Here is a 23,204-nt window from a genome sequence, read left to right on the forward strand (position 1 = left end):
CTACAAGTGCGCGGAGCGCGTAGTGCTCACCGCAGCATGGGGGCGCGGCGGGCCGGAGCCCCCGCCTTCGCGCTCGCCCCCTGGGGCGGCCTGGCCACCTCCGCCGCGGGTACCTGCTCGCGCAGCTTGGTGCCCGGTGCCGCCAGCCGGCCGCCGCTCACCGCTCGGCGCCGCGCCCCGCCCCCTGCGCCGTCCGCACGCCCGGGACCACCTGACGCGGACCTGGCTCCGCCCCAGCCCTGCGGACCCTAGGAGGCGGGGCTTCACGGCGCCCGGGCCCGCCCCCGCACCATCCTGCCTTCCCATTGGCCGCCGCTGACCGGTCCGCAGGTTCCTCCAGCCGCGGTTGGGGCTGCCCCGCCAGCCGCCCGCCCCGCCCCTCTCCACCCCCTGCGCCTACGTCGCCCTCCCCCCCTCCTCCCGCCCCAACGTGCGGGCTCTCTCATTCTCAAACCCCAGGTTGACCCATTTCTCTCTCCCATTGGACCCCCGCATCTCCAACCATTGGTCCGAGGTACCTGTCCGTTTCCTGGGAGAGTTCAACACCGCCCGTCAGGAAGAGGCTGCGGCCTCATTGGGCGCCTGAGGAAGGATGGGTGGATACTCAAAGGTAAAGCCGAGCCCTCATTCAGACCAAAAAGGGTGAAGGAGACCGTTCCCTTTGTTTGCCGATAAGAGGTAGGGATTCCACTGGGCAGCATCTGTGTTCTTCATCCTAAAGTGAGATTTTGAGAGTGAGCAGAGGAGAAGCGGGCTGGGTTGCGGGCCCCGGGAGAGCTCTTTCTTCTCCAGCGCCTTCTTACCTTTGGATTTTCCCTTCTCTTGGAGCTGCCTCTGCCCTAGTCCTACCAGGTGGATCAGCTTCCACTCCAGTCCGACTGAATTGCACCCCGACTCCTTCCGTAACCTTTCATCTAGTAAGACCTTCAGGCCCACTGGAATGTTCTTTAGCACTCTTAAAACTACAGTTCTCGCCTCTGTGAAGACTGCATACAGCTCGCCCTTTCCTAGGTTCCTGTAAGAAGATATTCCAATACCGTTGATTTTTAGAATTCAGAGGAAAGACCACTTTACTGGAGCGCAAACTGAGGGTGGGAAAGCTGTCGGTGAAGTGGGCTTGGTCTCTCTGAAGAGGCTCAGTTTCTCTACAAATCTTGGAATTTTTTTGCCTGGGGGGAATTGCACCTTGGATCACAGTGACCTTAACAGAAATCAGATTAAGAACCAAAGCTGAATATACATGAAAACGATACTGCAGTTTATGAGCAAGGCTGACTTTTCTACATCCTTTCGTTGTCCTCCACTTCTCAAACATGAAAGAAAGAAAGAAAGGAAAGAAAGAAAGAAAGAAAGAAAGAAAGAAAGAAAGAGATGGTCCCTAATATTTCTTCTGTGCTTTAATCCTTTCACGGCAATATAGATTTCCAGTGAGATGGTTCTCTGACATTTCAAAACAAGCCCATGCTGAGAGATCTAGCCTGATCTCTACTAAACTTTTCCCCTTCCGTGGTAGGAATAGATCCGATTTATTTGGCATCCACTGAGTGTTTTTTGTCTAATTATAGTTTGAGGGTAATTGTTAGACACACTGAAGACAGTGGGGCAATTTGGAAAGAAAGCCAGGGCTGGCATCTCCAGCTTTGCTGCCACCAGCTGCAATATCTTGGGCAAGTACTCAACCGACTGCTCAACCTCAAAGTGAGGGGGTGGACTGGAAGATCTCCTATGATCTTGTAGGCCTGACATTCTGTGGCTTGTACATGAGTATGGCTACACTCATGTGTCCCACATGAGTGTCCCACCCATTTCAGGCCTTGAAGAAGTTAGGGTAGAGTGCCATACCAAAGGTCAACTGCAGTAGGGCTTGAGAAAGAATTTCTGAGTAAATGCCCTAAAAGAGTGTTCAGATTCTTATTGTGCATAGGATCAGTGAACTGGAAAAGATATGGATGAGTCTTTGAGTAAACTCCCTAAATTTTGTTCAGAATAAAACTATGGCACTCCCAAGCAGAAGAGATCAAGTAAGGAGGGGGTAGAGGTATTTCATGTTTTTAAAAAGACCATAAGAAGAAAGGTTTTCTTGATAAAAATTTAATTTGGAGGAAGAAGGAATTTTCCAAAATGATGTAGACACACGGAGAGAAACAAACAGAAAAAAAAAAACAAAAACACTAAAAAGATATAGAGAAAAATTATCAGTGGTGATCTCTTTCAAGTGGTAGGATTATGAGTAATTGGGCAATTTTTATTGTCACTTTGCTTATTGATAGTTTTGTATGTTTTACTATACAGTTTTGATCTCTACTTCTTCCCCACCCAGAAGAGAAGAAGAAAAAAAAATCCTTGATCCCTCTCAGTAGGAAAAGTCTAATTACCCACATAACTTAAATCTTTCATGAAGTGTCATTCATCAAACATTTCAAGAAGTCATTCAGTAAATATTTGTTGAATGGATAAGTGCTAGGAATTCAAATGAGGGAATATCCTTCAGGCTAAAGCTGTCTAGCAGAAGTTGTCTAGCCAGGTTTCATGGAAGAGGCAGAACTAAAGCCAGTCCTGGAGGTGGATGTAGGGGAACAGGGAGGAACCTGCATTCAGGATTGGAGGGTGAACATGGACCCACCACAGAGGTGGGGAAGCCTGAGTAAGCCCAGGGATACAGTAAAAGAATGAGAAAGAACTCTGAAAAGATAGGTTGAGGCCAGATTTGTCGAGGGCCTTGTAATTACTTGTTTCAGACAAGTAAATATTTAATTGACTATTTGTAATTATTTAATGTCTAGCTTGTTCACCATGAGGGCAGCAACCCTCTGATTCTCCAAAGCTGTCCCAGCACCTAGAGGGCTCCTGGCACGTAATTGGTTCTCAGTACATATTTGTGACTGAATGACTGACTTGAATACCAGGCTGAGAAAAAAAAGTCTGTGTTTGGTTTAGCAGATAAAAGTTTAGCCCTGAAAGCTTTTGAGTAGGGCTGGGAGGTGACCCAATGTTACCATCTCTGAGGATGAGAATAGATGAGGAATGGATGAGGAGGTGCTTAAGTCGGGCATCCAAAGGTGTATACAGCTTGATTAGTGGAGAATAGGAAGCGTGGAAATGGAAATTAATGCAGTGGATAGAAATCACAGAAATACCAGCTTGAGAAGAGGTAAGAGAGCAAAAAGGGAGCGATGGAAAATAAACTTTACTAAATAAAAAAAGGGCAGATTGCAAAAGACTTTGACAGGCAAGTAGAATTACCAAGATTTCACCACTATTAAGCAAGGGGTGACAAATGTCACCCCAAAAAGAATCATTTTCTCTATCACACTGAAAGGTATAGCATAAGGCAGGGAGAAAATAATAGCAATTGGTGATGTGGCTTGGCAATGGACTTAACGTCAGAAGATCATGCTTTCTCCTGGCTCTGTCCTTTGAAATCCATGTGACTTGGGGCAGGGTACCTGTTTGAACCTCAGTTTCCTTATTTTTAAAGAGATGTAAAAATAGAACCTGATTTTTATAGAGGTTTGTAGGATTAAATGAGACAAGTCCTACAAGAGCTCTTAGCATGCTGCCTAGCACCCACTAGATATTAAACGTATTTATTTTCTTCTTTCCTCTACCCATCACACTCAGAAGCACTCAAGGGAAGTAATTAGTTAATTGCACCCTAGGAAACTGCAGAGGCTTTTTTTTTTTTTTTGTGGTACGCGGGACTCTCACTGTTGCGGCCTCTTCCGTTGCGGAGCACAGGCTCCGGACGCGCAGGCTCAGCGGCCATGGATCACGGACCCCGCCGCTCCGCGGCATGTGGGATCTTCTGGGACCGGGGCACGAACCCGTGTCCCCCGCATCGGCAGGCGGACTCTCAACCACTGCGCCACCAGGGAAGCCCTACAGAGGCTTCTTGACTGAGAGTTAAACCAGGGTTTTTCCCTTAAAAAAAAGAATAAAGAAAGAAAGAAAGAAAAGGGAGAAAGAAGGAGGGAGAAAAAAACAAACAGGCGAACAGGCATCATAGATTCTGATGATTAAAGTTTGGGGCCTTGGCTTTTAACTGGATCGGAATCCATACTCACTCTTTGCGATTAGGCAAGTTAATCCCCTGGTCCCCCTAGCTCCCTCATCTGGAAATTGGGGATAATAACTATCTCACTGGGCTCCTAGAATGATTAAATGACAGGATGTATATTATGTGCTTAGCACAGAGTCTGTCAAGTAGTAGTAGTTATTGTTATTATTTGAGCCTAAAGCACGATTTGGTAAATGAATATCACTCTCTCCTCAGGTCTTCTGGGAAGTATTTTAAATAAGTACTTTGGTGCTAAAATCCCTCAGGCAGATGTTCGGCTTTTCCAAGAGTCAGCCCACCCCTCTCACCTCTCACAGTACACCATTTCAGGAGAGGAGCCCTAGTTCCTGATTCATAAACCCCATTTGCAGTAATATGACATTCAGTAAATGTTTTGGGACAATGTGTGGTAGGGCTGATAGGACAGAAGTTGGAGCCAAACACTCGGGACCAAATCATTGTCAATGTCACTGTGGACAAGGCACTTCATTCCTCTGAGTCTCCATTTCATTTGTTATAGAATGAGGCTGTTTGGTTGGTTTTTTTTTTTTTTTTTTGCGGTACGCGGGCCTCTCACTGTTGTGGCCTCTCCCGTTGCAGAGCACAGGCTCCGAACGCGCAGGCTCAGCGGCCATGGCTCACGGGCCCAGCCGCTCCGCGGCACGTGGGATCTTCCCGGACCGGGGCACGAACCCATGTCCCCTGCATCGGCAGGCGGACTCTCAACCACTGCGCCACCAGGGAAGCCCTAGAATGAGGCTGTTTTGAGGATTAGATGAAGTCAGGAGGACTCCCTGCAGTACCTAATACATAATAGGTGCTCAATAAATTGTAAATGTTCTTATCACAATCGATAGTATTTTAATTCCTGTCTTCTGAGAGTTAATGGGGCTTGAAACAACAAAATGGTAAGAAATCTTCCCTCCTTTCTTCTCCCTTGCATCTCCTACAAAGACCTCAGTTCAGAAAACAACTGTACCATGGCAGCTCTTTATTTTTTTTTAAGATTTTTTTTTGATACGGACCATTTTTAAAGTCTTTATTGAATTTGTTACAATATTGCTTCAGTTTTGTGTTTTGGTTCTTTGGTCACGAGGCATGTGGGATCTTAGCTCCCCAAGCAGGCCTTGAACCCACACCCCCTGCATTGGAAGGCGAAGTCTTAACCAGACCGCCAGGAAAGTCCCATGGCAACTGTTTAGAATGTCTCATCTCTGGAGAGCAAGTTGCATTTTAACAATGATCAGAGTCTTTTAATCAAGGAATAAAGATCAAACGTAATTTCTGCTTCTTTCAGCCTGGTTGCAGAGCTAGCCCCGTGGGACGGCTCTCTATGAAATTAACCTCTTACGACCATGCTGGGTCTGCAAGGATTTCATTTAAGCCTTTCAATCAGGGACCCCAAATAGGTCCAATCAAAAGAGAATTAAAGGGAAGATTATCCGTACAATTGGGGTTTTTGAAGAACATGTAATGACTGGGAAAATGGTCACATAAAGTGGAAAGGAAAAAAAGATAGAAAACTATCTGTTGTAATCTTAAAAAATTTTTTTAAGTAAATTGGATAAATCAAGAAAAAGAATTGTATATGTAATATATTTCTAATTTTATGGAATGTATGTTTGCATTAATATTATTGAAAGAAATATATCAAAATGTAAACCGGGCTTCCCTGGTGGTGCAGTGGTTAAGAATACACCTGCCAATGCAGGGGACACGGGTTCAAGCCCTGGTCCAGGAAGATCCCACATGCCGTGGAGCAACTAAGCCCATGCACCACAACTACCGAGCCTGCGCTCTAGAGCCCGTGAGCAACAACTACTGAAGCCCGCATGCCTAGAACCCGTGCTCCACAACAAGAGAAGATCCCCACATGCCGCGTAGCCACTAAGCCTGTGCTCCACAACTACTGAGCCTGCGCTCTAGAGCCCGTGAGCCACAGCTGCTGAGCCCGCACGCCACAACTACTAAACCCCACGCACCTAGAGCCCGTGCTCCACAACAAGAGAAGCCAACGCAATGAGAAGCCCGTGCACTGCAAAGCAGAGTAGCCCCCGCTCGCCGCAACTAGACAAAACCTGCGCGCAGCAACAAAGACCCAACTCAGCCAAAAATAAATAAATGAATAAATAAACAAATTTATTTTTTTTTAGCAATGTGAATAATTATCTCCAGTCTAGATGATTATCTCCAGTCTAGGAGTGATATATTTTCTTTGTCCTGTACTATTCAGTATTTTCTACCATTAAAATGTACTGATTTTCTAATCAGAAAAGTATGTTATTATTAATGATCATTAAGAAAAATTTTAAGGATGTGGAAATGTGCATAGTATAACAATAAATGAAAAAGTAGTGAAAAAATCCTTCATACAATATGATTACAAATGTGTGTGGGTGCATGCGTGCGTCTGTGTGAATCAAGTGTAGTACCCAAAATCTCATTATTAATTATTTCTGAGCTGAGTGGTGGAGTATGGGTAATTTGTATTGCCTTCGTTTTACTTTTATTTTCCATATAGCTAAAATAACCATGCAATACTATTAGAATAAAGAACCACAAAATCTTTTTTTTTTTTGGTAATAATGAAATAGATTTCAAGCTGAAAGCATTATTGCAAGTTAGAGAGATGGTAGAGGAGGTAAAAAAGATAGACCCGAGGATGACAATAATAATAATATTAATAACAATATTGATAATGACTCCTATGAATTGAGGGCACACTGCGAATGCCATCACTGTTTACAATCACTTTTATTTTTCAGAGTCTTTAATGACTCTTCCAAGCAAACAAAAATTCCTGGAATATAAACAGTCCATTGCTTGCCTATCTTTTCCACCTCCTGGAGGGAACATTCTTAAGTTATATGCAGACAGACATGTGGCTAGGTACTTTTAGAACTATTCAGTAATTTAGCTTAGCTGTGGTCTTACTCACCTAACACAGGCATAGACTTCTTTTATTCTTCAGCTTTTCAAATCTCCGTCTTTAAATCATGTTGGTGACCAAGACTTAATTGAAACTTCAGCTCACTGTCTTGCTTTTGAGATTAATGCCTCCTTATCAGAAAAAAAAAATCAATTTAAAGATTTTTGTTATTTCTTATTTAAATAAACCAGTAAGATCTGATGAATGAGCAACTCTCACAGTTGTTCGTGAAAAATACATTTTATGAGAGCAGGAGCTGTGTAGTTATGGACGTGGCACAGCAATGCCCTCCTAGAGACCATGGTGGACAACCTCGCCACCGTGTGGTATTGAGGAGTATGGCGGCCATATTTCTCTCTTTTTTAATGACATTTTTTTTCTAGTTTTACACTTCTTTTTTAAGTAACTTTATTTGTTTTTAACTTTTGGCTGCGTTGCGTCTTTGTTGCTGCGCGTGGGCTTTCTCTAGTTGCAGAGAGCGGGGGCTACTCTTCGCTGCGGTGCACAGGCTTCTCATTGTGGTGGCTTCTCTTGTTGCAGAGCATGGGCTCCAGGCACACGGGCTTCAGTAGTTGTGGCACGCGGGCTCAGTAGTTGTGGCTCACGGGCTCTAGAGCGCAGGCTCAGTAGTTGTGGCGCTCGGGCTTAGTTGCTCCATGGCATGTGGGATCTTCCCAGACCAGGGCTCGAACACGTGTCCCCTGCATTGGCAGGCGGATTCTTAACCACTGTGCCACCAGGGAGGTCCCTAGTTTTACACTTTAAGTGCTGAAAGTAACCTTCGTGATCACTGGGTGGAGCCTCTTCAATTGTTGTGGAAACCAAAACCTAGACCATGGATATCACTGGGGCTTGAACCCAAATCTTCAGACCCTCTTCTGGCCCTTTCTTGCCACACAATTACTTCTAGTTCTTCAAGTTCACTCAGAGACTAGCTGCATGTCATTTGAGGGGAAACTTAGCGCCATCTAATGCAATAACTCAATTTTACATCCAAGGAAGCCCAAGTCTAGAGAGGACAAATTACTTGCTAAAGGGTCCACAGCTAATTCTGTGTCCCTTGTTTTTTATTCCATTCATTCATTTACTCACCAAACATTTATGCATGTGTCTACTATGTGACAGGCACTATTCAAGGCGCTAGAGATACAATAGTGAACAAAAATAGACAAAACGCCCTTCATAAATCACATCTTCTAATAGGAGAGACAGACAAATAGAATAAGCAAGTAAAATACACAATATAATATTACAGAGGGATCTGTGTTAAGAAGGGAAAAAAGGCAGTGGAGGGAGAGAGTGGAAGATGAAATGTTAGAAGAGGTTATATTTCAGAGTGGCCAGAGAAGTTCCTCCTTAGCAAGGTGACTTTTGAAATAAAGAACTGAAGAAATTGAGAAAGCCAACCATACAGATATGGGGGAAGAGCATTCAGGCAGAGGAAACAACAGTGCAAAGGCCCTGAGGCAGGATCGTACCTGTGTATTGAAGAAAAGAGCAAGGAGGCCACCCTAATGGGTATGAGAGTTCCAGGGTAGCAAGAAGTAGGAGAAGTAATGGGGTGCCAGATCATGGGGTACTTTCCAGTCAAAGGAGGACTTTGGCTTTTACTCTTGTGAACAAAGAAGAACAAAAAGCATTACTCATCACCCAGTTCTACCAGGGTGAAGTCGCAACCCACTGGGGTCTCCCACTCACAGTGTGCCCTGAGAGGAATTCAGAAGGCAAAACAAGATGAGGCACTCTGTGCTCAGGATAAATGGGCCGCTAGATAGTAGACACATGTCTCAGGAAGAATTTCAATGACCCCAGATTCTTGCATCTTCCATACACAGAAAAGCACTAAAGTCATTAACTTGAGATGTCTGTTCTTTGTGACCAGCAACACTCTTCTACCAAGATGCATGCTTAACTGCATGTGTTCCCTAGCCCCCAAAATTTGTATGTAAACTGACTCCCTAATTTGGAGCAGTTCCTCAGAGCTCAGTGGCTGTCTCCCGGGCTACAGTCCTTAGTAAGTCCCTGAAACTCGACAACTCTTATGTTGTGTGTTTTTAAGTTGACACTTTGAATGAGATGGGAGCCATTGAAGAGCGTTCAGCAGGGGAGTTGCGTGGTCCATCTTTAACAGGAACACTCAGGCCACTAGGTTCACAGTGGGCTGCAGAAACAAGGGCAGGGGCATGAGATGCGGAGTCTCTTCAATAATTCTGGCAACAGATAGCAGCAGGTTAGACGATGGGGGTGACCAGGAGTGTGGTGAAGGGTGGTCAGAATTGTAAACTATATTTTGAGGGTAGAGCAGCTAGCTTTGCTGGTGGATTGGAAGAGGTGGGAAAGAAAGAGGGGTCAAGGATGACGCCAAGGTTTACGGCCTGAGCAACTGAAAGCATAGCATTGCCATTAATGGAAAGCAGAGAGCATCTCAGCAGCTCACTGTTAGGCATGCTCGGTGTGAGAGCACCGCCCCACCCCCAAGTGGAGATGTCACGTGGGCAGCTGATTATGTAGGTCTGCAGTTCAGCCACGAACTGTTAAGTAGTAACAGTCCAGTCCGGAAAACATGAGCTCCATAAAGTGACTAAGGGCACCATAGAAAACATTCAAGCCCAAATGGTAAAATACTTCCTATTTTGGCATGGAGCTTTCCAGATTTCTACCCCCCAAAATTTGTTTTTTATTTTCACTGAATGAAAGGTTCTTTAAATTCTATAGTGCTTTACACTTTTCAAAAGTTTCACACACATGATTTCATATAATCTCATAATAACCCCTTTTTCCCCCACCCCTAGATTCCCCCTCCTACCCCCACTGGTAACCACTGGTTTGTTCTCTATATCTGTGAGTCTGCTTCTTTTTTGTTTTATTCACTAGTTTGTTGTATTTTTTATTTACTCTTTATTTTTATTTTTGTGGGGGCTGCGTTGTGTCTTCGTTGCTGCGTGAGGGCTTTCTCTGGTTGCGGCGAGTGGGGGCTACTCTTCGTTGCGGTGCACAGGCTTCTCATTGCGGTGGCTTCTCTTGCTGTGGAGCACGGGCTCTAGGCGCCCGGGCTTCAGTAGTTGCAGCACACAGTCTCACTAGCTGCGGTGAGCACGGGCTCTAGAGCGCAGGCTCAGTAGTTGTGGCGCACGGGTTTAGTTGCTCCGCGGCATGTGGGATCTTCCCGGACCAGGGCTCGAACCCACGTCCCCTGCACTGGCAGGCGGATTCTTAACCACTGCACCACCAGGGAAGTCCCATTTGTTGTATTTTTTTAGATTACACATATAAGTGATATCATACAGTATGTGTCTTTCTATGTCTGACTTATCCAAAGAAACTTTTTAAACGGCTCTGCCTTGCAGAGTTGAAGGCTGTTCACCTTTTGCTCACAGACGTGACATGAGTCTCGCGACACTGGTCAGGTCTGTGGGATGACGTTTGCGTGCTTTCTGGGTTACAGAATGGAGCCCCGCGTGGGCCAGTGGGAGCCCCAGAGGGCGGCCTGTCAGGCCAGCGGAACGTCAGGGAAATGATCTTGTGCTTCCTGTTGAACTAAAGGTGGCTCGATCCCGATTTGAAGACTTCCCTTTGTTTCTTTGGATTGTGTTGATGCCCAGGTAAGGTGCCATTGCTTACAGCAGTGTGATCTGTCTCTTTATTATTTTATTACTTGCCCTTAACCCACCCCCTACTCCACCCTCCCATAGCTTTACACGTGATGGAATTGACATTCTTTCTTTTGCATCTTGTCGTCTCTTGGGGACAACAGCAAGGGATGGCAGAGTGACTGAGAGCTTATTGGGTACCAGGCAATAGGTTAGGAGTTGATTCACATGCCCTCATTTGGCGTACAAGGACAATGCCGCTGACCTACCAACTAGGCCACCACTTGTAACAACAACCAACATGGAAACAGCATTTTCAGTTCCAAAAACACTTTTACCCATAGGTGCACTGACTAGGAGTATAGCTTCTAGAACCAGACTGTCTGTGTTTGAATCCCAGTTCTGTTATGACTGGCTGTGTGTTCTAGGACAATTTACTTAACGTGTCTGTTAAACCTCAGTCTCTTCATCTGCACAATGGGGATTTAAAAAATCGTACCTACCTCCTGAAGTGCTTTTCTATAGCTTTATTGCAGTATAATTGATACAAAGAACTGCACATACTTAATGTTTTAAATTTGATAAGTTTGGATGTATGTAAACGCCCACAATCTGAAGTGGTTTTAAGGATTGAGGTAATGCATGGGCAGCTCTAAGAACTGTGCCTGCAGTCTAGTAAATCCTCAATAAAGACAGATGGGATTATATTACCTCTTTGGGCCCTCAAAAAAAAATTCCTATAAAGCAGGTATTCTTTTTAACCGACTTTGCTAATAAGGAAACTGAGGCTCAGGGAAGCTATTTAATGTGATAACTCAGTAATAAGTAGCAGAAGCCCTAGACCCAGTCACGGGTAACAGCCTTCGATCCCCAAACTTTTCCTAGTCGGAATCCATTTCCTCCAGAGGGTTGGTTTTTGTGTTAACTTTCTCACCAAGTCTTCTGGTGTCCACTGGCTTTGTGAAAGAACACACTGAGATTGGAGGAGAATAGCAGCAAAAATAACCTTTCTCGGACACCTCAGTGTGTCAGGCTGGTGTCCAGCACTTCTCATGCCTTTCACGTTTCATCTTCACCAAAAAACTATGCGCTGGGTACTTTTAATAACCCCTTTGTATATAAACTGGGGCCCAGAGCCATTAAGTTACAGGAGTGGTGTGAGTTGGGGCAGAATCCAAGATCCACCCGTTTATGCACAGGAAGACTTTCAGGTTCCGATATGGGAAGGCTTTTAGATCCGGACTGCGGGAGGCAGGCCAAGCTGTGACAGCCGAGCAGTGACACCTGGGGCAGCCCCACCCACCCTTCAAGCTCAGAGGCTATGCAGGCTCTCAGCCCTCCCAGCCCAGGGCCAGGCCGAACCCCTCCACTTGAGACGCAGTGAGTGTAGCCTCCAGTTCAGAGAATCCCTGGTCCAGAGGGTGTCTCCAGGCATGGAGGATGGACTGAAGATGTCCGTTTGGGGCCAAGGAGAGCGCAGAGGAAGTCTGAGATTTGGACTCCATCCCACGCCCCGTCACCATCCCCATCGCAGGCCTCACGCACCCTCCCGGGTCAGGGCTGGCAGTCTGCGCTCATTCCTTGCCTCTTGGCGTTTAGATTCCCTTGCTCCTCTTCTGGGCCTCCAGCATATCATAAGTAGAATTTCTCATGGGTAAATGGGACAATTTCCCCACTCAGACGTGAGGCTAGGTGTGGGAGAATAGAAACATATGGGGGCTTGGCCTGAGTTTAGGTTTTAATGTGAGCAACCTGGTGTTTCTCTCTCTCGATCCTTCCTTCCCTCCTTCCTTTCTTCTTCCCCCCACTCTTTCCTTCTTTCCATCCTTCCTTCTTTTTACAGAGAGAGGCAGAACCACAACATACAGCTTGAGCGAGCTCCGATCTCCCTACTCCCACCAGAGGCAGCCTGCTTCCTATCCTGGGCGAGCTGGGTTCAGAACAGGCACTTTGCACACTTCAGGTGTCTGTGGTGTGGGGCGCGGATGTGGCCGGGTGTGACTGTTCTCCCCCTAAGTTAAGCCACTGGTCGTAACTCTATGTCCGAATGCCTATTAATAACCGCAGGCAGCCCACTTGTCCCCTGTCACTCCAGCTGCTCCAACAGTGACCCATTCTCTGCCCTGCCCTCCTCCCTCGTGAGCTACAGCTGGGTCTACAGATGCCATCTGCTCCACATTCCCCTCTCTCACGTGCCTCATTCTCCATCCCTGGGTTGCTGTCTTCTGGGGCTGTGACACCAGGTCACTAATACGGGAAGTGAGAAGGAAAGGAAAGAAGGAAATAAAATAATAACAACTGATTCTGATAAACCCCCCAACCCTTAACATTCTACGCCCGGGTTCCTTCCAGTCATTGACGATGAAAATAGCGCTCCTGGGTCTCAGAGTTCCCAAGGCCTGTGGTTTGGATAAGGAGCCTTTCCACTGGGTGGGCTTGCTACGGATGCTGAACCCACTAACCGCCGAGGAAACTTATCTTCTTGTTGGTGACGCCTTCAGCCCTCCCATTCTGTTTGTTTCTTCCCTGACTCAGCTTCTCTCCTTTTTTATAAACTGCTACCAAGGAAGGACTTGAAATGTGAAGTATAAATAAATAATACCTCAACTATTACCTGAAATGAAGATTTGAAACTTAAAAGGGACCCAAGAAGAGAAGCATCTCAATAGAGAACAAGAGCTCTAGGAGAGTCGGTTCTGGGTTCTATGTCCCCAGTTACTGACTGGAGCATCTCTCATGCACATTCGCATCGTCAATAACACCAACCCATTCCTACCTTGGAGCAGAGGATAGCACCAGATCATCCTCAAGATCTCTTCTAGCTCTGAAGAAACGGAGATGAACAGAAGAATGGACGCCACCAGCAAGCTGGGAAAAGGAAATCTTAAGAGCCTGTGATTTCAAAGAGCCTTCTGGTTGGGACCCCTGAAATCAGATGGCCAAGTGTGGCCTATACAGCATAAATATTATGACTCTGACAGTAGTGATATCAGCCTCAGGCCCTTTTGTAATTCCATCTCTTCAAAATCATCCTTCACTACTTCCTGCAAACAAAACTTCCTCTGCCTAGTGGACTCCTACCTACCCTTGAAGACCTAGCTCCAAATCTCCACACTCTGGGAACACTTTCCTGACCATCCTGAAGACACACAGGAGGTTTCCTCTCTGGGTCACACAGGACTGACCCGCACTCAGAGCCCTCGCCACTTTGCACTGCCGTCTCCTCCCCTCCCTTGACCATCAGATCTTTGAGGAAAGAGACTTGGCCTTCATCTTCGCCTGGCACATTCCTGGTTGTCCTACTTTGAATGGAGAGAGGTAAGAGTGGTTATATAATGATCTACCGTCATGAAGGCTTTCCCCTACATTTTCTCATTTAGCCTTCACACAGCCCTGGTGACATGACTTGCCCAGGTCATTTGGTAAATAGCAGAACTGGAAGATCTCACCCAGTTTGGGGACCATCAACCCCAGCTTGTAGGTGTCCCTGAAAGCCTCCTGTCACGTAGGAGAAAACTTCCCCAAAAGTCAGTATTCCCCTCACCTTCCTTCTCCTCTCTCTCCCATCAAGTTCAATTGTCAGACGGCTAAGATAGCCGAAAGGGTTTTTTTTTTTGGCCGAGCTGAGTAGCATGCGGGATCTTAGTTCCCGGACCAGGGACCGAACCCATGCCCCCTGCAGTGGAAGCACGGAGTCTTAACAACTGGACCACCAGGGAATTCCCTAGCTGAAAGTTTTGATAACCTGCCTTCTTTCACTGTTTGTCTACCTCCTCTGGCAAAGACCCCACCTGAAGAGCAGAAACTGTTCTCCTGGAGGCCACCAGACTTCAGGCCTCTAACGTCAGAGCCCGGGCTCTCTGCCTTAAAGCATGATCTTTCTGAGTTGTTGCAGACCCCGTCTCTAAGATGGCAACCTAGCGTAAGCCACGATATAATTGGGGGCTCTTGAGGGCTCCTCTGTAATTGCTAAGAATCATCCACTGGATAGAGAGGAATGATATATATTCTATATTCATCATCACAATTCATCAGGTTCTCTTCCTTCTAGCTGTGTGTCCTATATAGCAAGCTATTCAGTACTCGGGACCTCAGTCTTGACATCTGTGAAAATAGGAATTTAACTTAATCAATATAAATTAGATACCACTGCTTACAGAGCCCAGGCTAGGTAGTAGGGCTATAGATCAACAGAATATTGGTCTCTGCCCTCAATAAACTAAAGTCAAATGGGAGAGTCAGGAATTAAAAAGCAGGACCCACAGCAGAGTGAGATAAAGTAGATATGGAAGAAAGGCTATTAATACCTGATTTGCCAACCTGATTTGGCAGTTGGGCCAAGAATCAAATGAGGTCATGAATACCAAGTATTCTTAAAGCACTGCAAATGTAAGCAAATATGTTATTTGTCTTCTGTAGGAGACACCAGATGGGTTGTGTGCTCAGATCTCTCCTTTTCCAAGAACTGCCCCTATACCCAAATCCACATCATAATGGTGACGCGCCCCCTCCAAGCGCCACTTTGGCCATTTTGGTTGATTGAGCCAGACGCAGACCCCTGGCCGAAGCTGGGCCACATAGCCTCCCTGCTCTAGGTTTGGAGTGGGAATGAAGGTAACTCAGATTCAGTCACCCTGGCCTCTTGATTAGAGCAGATACAAATCCTGGAGGCACAGACAGCTATTTTCTGACAAGGTGGACTGAAAAATTAAAGAATGCCCAACTGCCACATCTGAATGGAAAAGTGAAGCAGATTTAGAGAGGAGACAAGACAAGGGGCAGAGTCTACCTGGCATTCAGGCCTTAGTTCAGGTCTGTCCCTGGCTGCCAGAGATGGCATCCCAGTAAGGACCATCTTTTGCTAAACAGCTCTGATGGCCTTCAATCCCTTGTGACTAAAAGATTTGTCATTAAGCAGTTTCTAAACAAATTCAATTCAGGCTAATGTAGGACAGAAGTCCCTCCCTAGCCCATGTAAGGGCTGTGCCATTCATTCATTCAGTCAGTCAATTAGTCAATGAATATTATTGAATGCCAGCTATTTACAAGATTCATAAGAAGTAGAAGAGAAGTTGGCTGTATCTTCTATGATATAAACCAGGCACTGGGTGTCAGCCTTCAGGCCAGCAGCTCTCAGAGCTCCTGAAATTCCCCAGTTGTGCCCTGGGAGCCCTTTCGTGGTACCTGATGATGCTGTCACTTGCAGTTTTTCCTGAGAGGCTCTGGAGCCTTGGACACCATGACGTTTGTCTGCACATCACCCCTCCCCTTCTGGTAGCAGCCACTAGACCCTACTCTTACCATCCCCCACATACACACATACTTTTGAGGAGCTGCCCTACCCCATTCCGTGGTCTTTTGGTGAAGCTGTTCATCACAGGACTCCTCCCCTGATCGCGGCGTGGACACAGGACCTAAGTGGGCAATCAGAATCTCTTCCTGGGGAATCTGAATTTTGAGTTGAGACAAATACAGAGAGTCATCTCATAGCAGCACCCCATAAAACAGATTCCCCCGGTGCCCTGCTGAGAGCAGGGCAGCCCACTCCCTGGACTCAGTTGTTCCTTTAAAGCTGTAGCCACTCCAGCATCCGTCACTCAAAAAATAAATATCTTCTGAACTAAATCAGCCAATCAGTTACTTGTAATCTAAGAGTCCTGAACTGTCTCCTTTTCAGATCAATGCTCATGGATGAATGAAGAAAAGAGAAGGAAAGTAGAAGAAAGAGGAAAGTTGCTTCAGGTTCCCTACCCAAGCCTACAGCCCAAGCCTCAATCTTATTTTTAAGACCCTTTACTGAGCCTATATTTATCATGAGGTTTTTTTTTTTATTATTTATGGAAATCTACACAAGTAATTTGGCTGAAGGCTGGAGCTTATTTCAGGAAAGCAAGTCTTTCATTTCTCCAAAGCCCCTGTTAGCTCCTCCCGCACCTGTCCTCTCTTCTGTCAAGCCACCTATCGCTAATTTCCAGAGCAAAAAGAACCAGGATCCAGATTCCAAAACAGGATGTAAGTGATGCTTAGAGAAACAGGTGTGTGATTTTTGTCCTAAATTGTCTTAATATAATCTTTCCAGTCAATACATATGCCTCATGAAAATGCATTTCTTATCTCACAAAGGTTGCCTCCCAAAGTAAGACTCATAGAATCCCCCCAAATAAACCATAAATCCAAGCCCCTCATTTTACAAATGAGGAAACTAAGGTGTAGAGCAAGTAGCTTGCACACTCGATAACATGGAGCTAACCAACAGCAGATCCAGGAGCAGAATTCATGTCCTTTCGCCACTAGGTCGGAGTTTTTCCACTATTTCATGCCTCCTCTCACACTGCAACTCACTTTCTTTAAATATAAGAATTTCCTTAATCTGTGTATATATAAATATTCTATTGGGCGATAAATACTTGACAGAGGATCTGTATACAAAAACCCTAAAGTATGTGCCTCCACTAGTATTCAAGATCCATACTTTATGCAAATTGTCAGTATGGATATAGAATTCAATTGCACAATTTAAGGTACATTCAACTCTTCACTAAATACAATGTAAACAAAGTTACCTGGTACTCAGTTATTATTTTTTTTCACTCCCCAAAGTGAATGGTAGAACTAGAACCAATGAAAGAAAAATGACAAGGAATTTGATTTGGGCAAGACGTGTTTAAGGGGATGCTCAGAGGTGGTGAGTTCTCCATCACAAGAGGTCAAGCAGAGGTCAGACAAGCAATCATTTTTCAGGGATGTTAGAGAGCGCTGGTTCTCCAACTCTTTCATAAGCACCAGAATCATCCCAAGAGCTTGTTAAACAGAGATTGCTGGGACCCACCCCCTGAGTTTCTGATTCAGGGAGTCTGGGATGGGGCTTGAAGCTGTGCATTTCTAACCAGTGCCCAGGTCATGTGATGCTGCTGGCCCAGGACCACACTCTAAGAACCACTGCGGTGGTTAGGATGAGACATTTCACTCCAGCTAAGGTATACAAAGCTAGGTCACATTTCTATTCAATGTCTTATCAGACAGCTTGGATTCAGTGTTGCCAGGTGAAACTGGGCTTCTTTCCTGCCTGGGGCTACCCTTGGTGATAGTCGAAATCCTGCACATACCTCTGTGCTCACCTTGAAGCTGGGACAAAGAGAGCCTTCTTGAGGCTGACAGACACCTAAAGTTGCTCGTAGTGTAGGATAGGCGGCCAGAGACACAGTGTCATAGCTCGCACCTGGACATGACAATCCTCTGAAATCAGTACCATGGGCACTGGAACACACTGTTGATGGTCATGACGAAGCACCAGTCCTTACTTGTTCCAAGTGCCTCTCAGAGGGAGAGCCAGAGAATCTGCCATTGCTGCCCATGGGACCACAGTTGAAAAAAAGGACATTTTGCTCAGCCCTGTGATCCTTGCCTACACCTGTGAAAGGACACAGCCAACATTTACTGATCTTTCACTCCATATGAAGTATTGCTATAAGCAAGTAACACGTAGCTCTTATTTAATCCTTTTAACAACACTGTAAGGTAGTAATTGGTAGAATTGAGGTTTGCACCCAGGTACTTCAGCTCTACACCCCACACTCTCTTTTTTAATTGAAGTATAGTTGATTATAATGTTGTGCTAATTTCTGCTATACAGCAAAGTGTTTCAGTTATACATATACATACATTCTTTTTCCTATTCTTTTCCATTATGGTTTATCACAGGATATTGAATATAGCTCCCTGTGCTATACAGTAGGACTTTGTTGTTTTTCCATTCTATTTATACTAGTTTGCATCTGCTAATCCCAAACTCCCACTCCATCCTCCTCCAGCCCCTGAAACCACAAGTCTGTTCTCTACGTCCACAAGTCTGTTTCTGTTTCATAGATAAGTTCATTTGTGTCATATTTTAGATTCCACATATAAGTGATATCATATGGTATTTGCCTTTCTCTTTCTGGCTTACTTCACTTAGTATGATAATTTCTAACTCCATCCATGTTGCTGTAAATGGCGTTATTTCATTCTTTTTTTATGACTGAGTAATATATCTATATCTAGATATAGATATAGATAGATAGATAGATACCACATATTCTTTATCCACTCATCTGTTGATGGCCATTTAGGTTGCTTTCATGTCTTAGCTATTGTGAATAGTGCTGCTATGAACATAGGGGTGCATGTATCTTTTCAAATTATAGTTTTGTTCAAATATATGACCAGGAGTGGGGTTGCTGGATCATATAGCAACTCTATTTTTAGTTTTTTGAGGAACCGCCACACTGTTTTCCATAGTGGCTATACCAATGTACATTCCCATCAGCAGTATAAGAGGATTCCCTTTTCTCCACACCCTCTCCAGCATTTGTTATTTGTAGACCTGTTAATGATGACAGGTGTGATGTGGTATCTCTGTAGTTTTGATTTGCATTTCTCTAGTAATTAGCGATGTTGAACATCTTTTCATGTGCCTGTTGGCTGTCTGTATGTCTTCTTTGGAGAAACGTCTATTTAGTTCTTCTGCCTATTTTTCTATTGGGTTGTTTGGTTTTTTGTTGTTGAGTTGTATGAGCTGTTTGTATATTTAGGAATTTAAGCCCTTGTTGGTCTCATTGTTTGCAAATATTTTCTCCCTTTCCATAGGTTGTCTTTTCGTTTTGTTTATGGTTTGCTGTGCAAAAGCTTGTAAACTTGATTAGGTCCCATTTGTTTATTTTTGCTTTTATTTCTATTGCCTTGGGAGACTGACCTGAGAAAACGTTGGTATGATTCATGTCAGAGAATTTTTTGCCTATGTTCTCTTCTAGGAGTTTTATGTACACCCCACACTCTTAATCAGAGATAAAATTGTTGACAGTGTAAGGAATAGAGAAAGAGCTTGTCCTTCCTCACACTGTTACACTAGGCCAGAGTTTTAGCCCCTGGTTGTTATAACGGTCTTTCCTCACCTCTAAAGACCTGAGCTCCTGAAGTTTCATCTGTGTGTTTCACACATGCACACAGTTATTGATTCCAAAGCTCACTCAAAGTACTAGGTGACGAGGTCAGGAAGGGTTTCCAGCCTTAGACACATTCTGCCCACAACAGCCTTTCTAATCTGATAATCTCAGTACTAGTGTTGAGCCCAAATGGCCACTCTAGGCTCACCCTTGCCATTGATTTAATTTACCCTTTGGGGAGCCTTGGTGTCACTTCCTGTCTGCTGACCTTAGCTGGGACCATCTTAGGCATCGGAAGTGTTGAATAATATTAAACTGTAAAGAGATGTAGTCTGAGTATTAAAGCCCTTTCATTCAGGTAGACTCCTTGGCCCCTGATGCATATTTCTCCAACCTCTTCCCAACAGTCAACCACACACAAGGCATCAGACCAAACCCTAGCCACAAAGCTTGCCATATTTGCTTCCTTCCTCCAGGACAATGGGCCACCACTGGCTCTATCTTTGCATAATTAAAGGGACAACTCAGACAATTCTTGCAAAATAGGATTTGCCCCAAGGTCCTTTGTAGTACCCATCCTAGACTTTAGCAGGTGCCTCTTTGAATAGGCAGCTTCTCTCTCTAGTGAAATAACTAAACTTTTACCTTCCTTAGGCCCTTCTATCCAAGCATTGGCAGTTTAATAGTGTCATCGTTCAACATGTATTGAGCACCTATTATATGTAGGGCACAGTGCTAGGAGCAAAAGATAGAAATAAGATAAAAAGCTTTCCTAAAGGCAAAGGATAAAAGCTGTACAAGGCTGCAACGTCCCCAGGTCTCCTGCCCCAAAGGTGACAGGAAGGGCGTGGGGAGGGGATCAGTGGTAAACGAGAGGGAAGAGATAGTAATCAGTAGTCTGAAGACTGTCTGCTAGTAAAACCAGAACAGGCTGACATTAAGTCTATTTAAGAACAGCCTCAACAAAGAAAACTTATTAGCCAACACTATCAAAATAGACCCACTTTCTAAATGTGTAGCTAAACTTTTCACTCTCCCACAACTGCATATAGAAACATCTCACAAGAATAACTTTTTACAACACACCCTCTGCAATACATGCCGCTGTTCCCATCTGAATAGCAAAATAATTGAGGTGCAGATGGTAAGTGACTTGCCTGCTATTGTGAGGCAAGGCAGTGAAAACCCTAGAAACTGGTTCTAAGCAGCTTCCTGGGAACAGCCTTAGATTTCACAAAGGGTCCTTAGATAAGCATTGCAGTTACCTGTGACTGCACAACAAATAACCTATCACCCCCAAACTGAGCCACTTACAGCAATAACCATCTTTTGCTCATGATTCTGCATTGGGACTGGGCTTACGAGGGCAGTTCTCCCAGTCATGCCTGGGGTCTCTCATGAGTTTGCAGTCATCTGGTGGGTTGACTAAAGCAGGATGATCTCAGATGACCTCACTTACAGGACCAGGGTCTTGATGCTAGCTGCTCCTCTCCAGTTGATGTCATCCAATTGTCTACTGCAGGCTACATGGCTGCAGAAGCATGCCAAGCGGGCTAGGGTGGAACTGCAAGATCTCTTAGGCCTAGGTTCTCGAACTTGTACAGTGTCACTTTTCCAACATCTCACTGGTCAAGAAGCAAGTCACAAGACCAGTCCAAATTCAAGAAGTGGGGAAATAGACTCCACCTTCTGATGGCAGGAGCTGCAAAGTATTATGGCCATGCTTTTCACAATGAGAGATAGCTAGGCCTCATTTTTACCAGGCTGCACACATTGGCTGTTAGTCACAGCTGGGACCCAACCAGCATCCACAAGCCCCTGCTACCTATGGGGATGGTTGCAAGAAACATCTTCTACGTTGGAGCTTGAGAACTTGGGGACTTAGCTTTAGCCCCTGGATGATGCCTGAACTCCTGGGATATCATCACATATATATGCTGAAATTACAAATGAAGTTGCAAGACCAGCAATCATTGAGTAGACACGTTAGTGGTGATTGCTGCCATCAACGCCCAGGTACACAGAGCAGACACCATACGTCCATAATCACATCCTCACATGATTTCTCAGGTGATAGCCTAGCATCCCCAGACATGGCACACCACTTCTTCAAAGACAAGTTAATACAGAGCAAACTCATTGTCTTCAGATTTCACAATATGTTTTAGAAGAAAATACTTTGCTAGACCTGATTATTGTTTTTCTTTATAGGCAGGCCTCTCAATATTTGGCAGAACACAAGAAATTCCTGGCTCAGGCAAGGAGATGAAGGAGTGAGGAAGGAGCCAGAAATGGCTCTGTACAAGATACCTAAGAAAGGCCAACCTTGCTACAAATGGATTAAACTTGTCCAAGTGAGGGCTAATGAAATCTAAAAGTTTTACAGCCTTCATTGAGATATAATTGATACAGTAAACTGCATATATTTAAAGTAGACGATATGGTAATGAAACCATTACCTAGGAAACCGTGGACATAATCAAGATAATGAACATACTCACCAAGCCCATAAATTTTCTCATGCCGCTTTATCATCCCTTCCTCCTGTCCCTCTCCGCTTTACCCATCCCCAGGCCATCAGTAATCCGCTTTCTGTTGCTAATGATGACTTTGCATTTCTAAATGCAAATAGGAAGACCTAGTATACATTCTTTTTTTGCCTGGCTTCTTTCACTCTGCATGATTATTTTAAGTTTTAGCCACAGTATTGAGTAAAGCAATAGTTTATTTCTTTTAATTGATGGGTAGTATACCATTATATGGCTACACCATAATTATTTGTTTATTCCCCTGTTGATGGACATTTGGGGTGTGCTATGTACTGAAGTATGTCTCGCCAAAATTGAAGCACTAATCTCCAATGTTACTGTATTTGGAAATAGGGTCTTGAAGAGGTAATTAAGGTAAACTAAGTCATAAGGGTGGGGCTCTGATGGGATTCAATTAGTGTTCTTAGAAGAAGAAACACCAGAAAGCTCTCTCTCTCTCCAAGCATAATCAGAGGAAAGGACAAAGCAGCCATCTGCAAACAAGGAAGAGAGCCCTCAACAGAACCAGAACCCTGCTGGAATCTTGACTGTGGACTTTCTGGCCTCCAGAATTGTGAGAAAATGAACTTCTGTTGTTTAAGTCATGCAGTCTGTGGCATTTGGTCTGTAGACCAATACAGATCATTTACAATTTGGGGCAATTCCAAATTAAGCTGCTCTGAACACTTGTGTCCAAGTGCTTGTGTGGACACATGCTTTTGTTTCTCTTGGGTAACTAAATAGAAGTGAAATGGCTGGGTCATATGGTCCGTGTATATTGACCTTTTTAAAAAACTGTCCACACTATTTTCCAAACTGGCTGTACCACTTTGCATCCCACCAGCAGTGTATGGAATTACCAGCTACTTTACATTCTTACCAATACTTAGTATGATCAGTCATTTTAATTAAAAAATTTTTAATTTTAAAACAATTTAATTTTGGATAGCAATTTATTATTCACCATCCTAGTGAATATATGGTGGTATCTCATTGTGGGTTTAATTTGCATCTCCCTAATGGCTAATGATGTTTATCATCTTTCCATGTACTTGTCGTTCCTGTATCTTCCTTTTTTTTTTTTTTTTTGCGGTACGCGGGCCTCTCACTGTTGTGGCCTCTCCCGTTGCGGAGCACAGGCTCCAGACGCGCAGGCTCAGCGGCCATGGCTCACAGGCC

At 44.7% G+C, this 23,204-nt stretch overlaps 1 long non-coding RNA gene across 3 annotated transcripts; it reads left to right on the forward strand.

Moving 5' to 3' along the window:
* The first annotated feature begins 26 nt into the window (after positions 1-26).
* On the forward strand, positions 27-22,478 carry LOC149750324 (uncharacterized). 3 transcript variants are annotated; one of them, XR_016392212.1, is made up of 4 exons: positions 27-678; positions 10,432-10,588; positions 13,112-13,894; positions 16,254-22,478. It is a non-coding gene; the product is annotated as an uncharacterized LOC149750324 (long non-coding RNA). The 3 variants fall into 3 exon arrangements; XR_016392210.1 differs by having other exon boundaries at positions 10,432-13,894; XR_016392211.1 differs by having other exon boundaries at positions 27-610; positions 10,432-13,894.
* Positions 22,479-23,204: the final 726 nt, after the last annotated feature.

Source organism: Delphinapterus leucas, chromosome 2 (genome assembly GCF_059928025.1).
Source record: "Delphinapterus leucas isolate spDelLeu-1000000601 "Yukka" chromosome 2, BTC_Dleu_Yukka2, whole genome shotgun sequence".
In the NCBI taxonomy this organism is placed as follows: domain Eukaryota; kingdom Metazoa; phylum Chordata; class Mammalia; order Artiodactyla; family Monodontidae; genus Delphinapterus; species Delphinapterus leucas.